Below are 4,998 nucleotides of genomic sequence, written 5' to 3'. Positions count from 1 at the left end.
ACGTGTGCGGCTGTACACACGTGTACGGCTGTACACACGTGTACGGCTGTACACACGTGTACGGCTGGTGGTCCTATAAATAGAGTGTGTATGTGTCAGTCTAAAAGTGACGTATGTGTGTGTGTTTCCCAAGGTGTACCTAATATTTATACGTAATAGATGTGTGCATGCTTGGATTAATTCTTCTTCTACTCCTTCTACACTCTGTTTGATTGTTTGCATTAATTGATCACTGATTTGGATCTATAGTTTTCGGGACATACAAATCCCAATCTACTATGATTCTCAAAGGGCCATTGCTATCTCGCACTGTAACATCCCAAGATTTTGCAGATATTTCTGAGTCCTCTCTTCTATCATTATTTTTCATTTGTAGTCCTTGAGGTTGGAAATGTCAAGCGTACATAAGGGTATGTTGGGCGTACTAAGGCGCGCCTTAGTACGTCGGGCGTACACTTGTTTACGCTGGGCGTACTTATGTCAGGAGAAAACCCTAATATTTAGGGTTGGGGCTATATAAACATCTTTATTGCTCATTTTCCCTCATCACTCTTAGCCTCCATATTACAGAAACGTCCCAAACCCTCATTTTGTGTGTGAGTGTGGGTTGGTGTGTGTTTTGAGCTCTTGGAGGTGAAGGCATTGCATCAAACAGTTGGAGAAGGAAGGAAAGCTTGTAGATCTGAAGTTTCCTTGTCCTATAGAAGCTCCAGAAGGTAAAAAGCTTCAAACTTTATGCTTGGATGATATAGATCTTGTCATGCTAGCTTTATGGAACCATTTCTTGTCCCAAAAGTCCCAAGTTGGTGCATGATATGATTTGGACGAGATAAGCTGTCCTTTCAGACCCTTGAAGAGGTCCTAAGTGATAAAAATGATGTCCCAATAGCTAAATGTGTCTCATACTTGGAGTAGGAAGGTTTAAATGGATTAAGACCATGTATTAGGAACTTTCTGTTGGGTTTTGAGCATTCTAACACTCCTATGGTGTACATGCAACCCTACAAACCTTGGATCTATGTTTTCTCTATTATACATGCAAATATTAACTATTCCAAGGTTTCATCCTAACTAGCATATTATGAAGCACCTATACTACAAAGTTCTAGTTAGATGACATACCTTTTGATGTAGCTTGATGTCTTCAAGCTTTAAGAGCTTAGCCCCAATAGTGTGGAAGCCTCAAATGGAATCACAAATCACCAAAACACCTTGGAAGAACTTGAGAGAATATGTATGCACACTAAAATCGGCCCACTCTTATTTTCACACACTTGTGCCAATTTTGTGAGCCAAGGACCCTTTTATATATTATGGAGGATTGGGGTTACATCCATGTAAACCCTAATACCCATGACCTTTCATTTGATGGGTTTTTGAGCATTCTAACACTCCTATGGTGTACATGCAACCCTAGAAACCTTGGATCTATGTTTGACTATGATACATGCAAATAATTATTTTTCCAAGGTTCTTATCCTATCTAGCATGGCATGGGGAACTTGAATCAAATAAAGCTAGTAGAATTACTTACCTTGTAGTTGTAGTTGATTGCTTGGAGTTTTAGAGCCTAGCACCAATAGTGTGGATGCATCAAATGGAAATCACAAATCACCACAAACTTGGAACTTTGAGAGAATAGTAATCACCTTCTTGAAATCGGCCCTCTTACTTTACTCACCACAACTCATGTGATTTCAAGAACCAAAGCCTCCTTTATATAGTGTGGTGGATTAGGGTTACATCCATGTAAACCCTAATACCCATGTCTTTTCATTTCCATGAGATCCATGGGTTAAAGCTCCATGGAGTATCCATGGACTTTCCATGCAAGCCTAGCCCATTCCAAATAAGCATTAGCCCACACTATATAAATACAAGAGCCCATATTTAATTAGTCATACTTTTGATCTCTAAATTAATTCTAGATTAATTATAGATCAATACTAATTAAATAATATGATTTTATATTAATATATTAGGACTTATAATATATTAATAAATCATAACTTATACTATTCTCAAACGATTATCCATAAATTGTTCGGGTGAAGTGCAACCCAAATGGACTATGCCGGGTCGGGTCAAGTACATACAAAATATAGTTATGGACTTAGACACTATATCCAACAGTCTCCCACTTGGATAAGTCTAATAACTATAGTTGCAAGTATGACTTCAGGAACCGATCAGCAATCGTAGCTCTTTAAACCCAGTTGAACTATGAAGCGCCATTTTAGATAAGTGATCATATAATCCTCTATTCTAGATATCAGCCGGACAAATACATGGAACATGGTCTTGCTTATTGTCCAGCATTTGTTTCCCGATTTCCGATTTGTTTGACATAGAACTTAACTGAACACATCAATTTAGTTCTGACCGGGCCCGGTACATAGGTCAAAACAAAATCATCGAGGGGCCCAGATATCGCTTCTAATCCTAGAAGGAACAGATAAACTTCGACTCATATGTTTGCTCTACTACTTGTTGAATTACACACAAAAGCACGGTTTATAACATCGAGTTACCAATGCGTTTTCGTGCAATCAATGCATAACCAACTCATAGGAAACAAATCATATCTCTAGGTTTGAAGACTTATATGATATTACCGTCTCACGATCACTCGAGATAAATTCCATGAAGTGATACAAGTGAGCGTGGGTTGAATCCAATACTCAGAACTTATGAGCACTCATGAGTGTTGTAGCCCCGCTTTGTCTAACATCTTAGACCTCTACAAGCCAACCCATGACAGTCTTGATTCATATCTACTTCCAACATATGACCGACTGTGGAGAGTTTGAATAATATGATATAAACCATAACGTAATTATTCTGGAAGTCAAAACATGCAAAAAGAAATAATAGTAAACGATTGACAAGAGATAGCAACACTTTACTCATAAATAACAGTTTTTATTTATCATCAAGATTATCTAACTACTAAAACTAATATCATCCTTCAGCCCTATGCTCCGAGCATGCTGGAGATGCTTAGCCCGAGTCAGTCCCTTCGTGAGGGGATCTGCTGGGTTCTCATCCGATGATACCCTCTTTGCCACGAGGATTCCTTCTTCTATTCGATGTCTGATGAAGTGATATTTTCTGTCAATGTGTCTAGATCTCCCATGATCTCTTGGTTCCTTGGCTAAGGCAACCGCACTATTGCTGTCACAGAAAATCTCCATTGGCTCCTTTATAGCTGGTACAACTCCAAGGTCTCCGATGAAGTTCTTTAGCCATATAGCCTCCTTTGCTGCCTCGCTTGCTGCTATATACTCTGATTTACAAGTGGAATCAGCCACTGTCTCCTGCTTGGAACTTTTCCAAGTAATTGCCCCTCCGTTTAGAGTAAAGACCCAGCCCGACTGAGAGCGGAAATTATCCCTGTCAGTCTGAAAGCTAGCATCACTATACCCTACAACTCTCAAGTCCTCACTGCCACCGAGGGTAAGGACCCAGTCCTTAGTCCTCCGTAGGTACTTGAGGATATTCTTTACCGCAGTCTAGTGTGCCTTGCCAGGGTTCCCCCGATACCCGCTAACCATCCTCAAAGCAAAGGCTACATCAGGTTGAGTACACATCATAGCATACATGATCAATCCTACAGCTGAATCATAAGGTATTCGACTCATTTCTGCTATCTCAGCCTCAGTACTAGGGCTTTGTGTCTTACTCAATCTGGCGTTACTCTGGATGGGTAACTCTCCTTTCTTGGAGTTATGTATGTTGAACCTTTTCAACACTTTGTCCACATAGGTGCTTTGACTAAGTCCAATTATCTTTTACTCCTGTTTCTCAAAATCCTTATCCCTAGGATATAGGCAGCTTCTCCAAGGTCCTTCATAGCGAAACACTTCCCAAGCCAGGACTTTACTTCCTGCAGGGTTGGGATGTCATTTCCTATGAGTAGTATGTCATCCACATACAGTACCAAAAAGCTGACTATACTCCCACTAGCCTTGATATATACACAAGATTCATCTTCACTCCTTGAAAAGCCAAATTCTTTGATTTTCTCATCAAAGCAAAGATTCCATCTGCGAGGTGCCTGTTTTAATCCATAAATGGATTTCTCGAGATTACACACTCTACTGGGGTACTCTGTACTGACAAAACCCTCTGGCTGAACCATGTAAACATCTTCAGCCAACTTTCCATTAAGGAAAGCGGTTTTGACATCCATTTGCCATATTTCATAATCATGAAATGCAGCAATGGCTAACAGAACCCTAATAGACTTAATCTTGGCCACTGGTGAAAAGGTCTCATCATAATCAACTCCCGGAGTTTGAGAATAACCCTTTGCAACCAGTCGTGCCTTATAAGTGTGTACATTACCATCCATGTCGGTCTTCTTCTTGAAGATCCATTTGTACCCAACTATCTTACGATCAGGTACATTGTCAACCAAGTTCCAAACTTGATTGTCATATATGGACTGTATCTCGCTATCCATAGCCTCTTTCCATTTAGCAGCCTCAGCGCCTGCCATGGCTTCCGTGTAGTTGTTAGGCTCATCCAGATTTACCAGTGTGTTATCACTGATAAGTGTCTCACCTTCTGCAGTAATATGAAAACCATAATAATGCTCAGGTGCATTCCTAACTCTGGTGGAACGCCTCAGAGGTATAGATTCTTCAGTCCGCTCAACAGGAGTTTCCTCCTCAGGTTGAGGGCTAGGGTTTGAGGTTCCTTCACCATTTGACTCTTGAATTTCCTCAAGGTCAATTTGCCTCCCACTGTCTCCTTGGCTCATGAATTCTCTCTGAATCCTCTTCTTGCTACAAAGACCACATTATCACTGGGTTTGTAGAAGATGTAACCAAAGGATTTCTGTGGGTAGCCGATGAAAATACACCTTTCGCTTCGGGGTTCGAGCTTATCGTGAGTCTCGCGTCTCACGAAAGCCTCGTAACCCCAAATCTTGATGTGGTCTAGATTGGGAACTTTTCCAGTCCACACCTCGTGAGGTGTTTTGGTAACCTTCTT

This window comes from Lactuca virosa, chromosome 3 (genome assembly GCF_052849685.1).
Source record: "Lactuca virosa cultivar CGN04683 chromosome 3, Lactuca_virosa_CGN04683_v6, whole genome shotgun sequence".
NCBI classification, from domain to species: domain Eukaryota; kingdom Viridiplantae; phylum Streptophyta; class Magnoliopsida; order Asterales; family Asteraceae; genus Lactuca; species Lactuca virosa.
The sequence above is the reverse complement of the archived record's forward strand: the minus strand, read 5'-3'. Positions refer to the sequence as shown.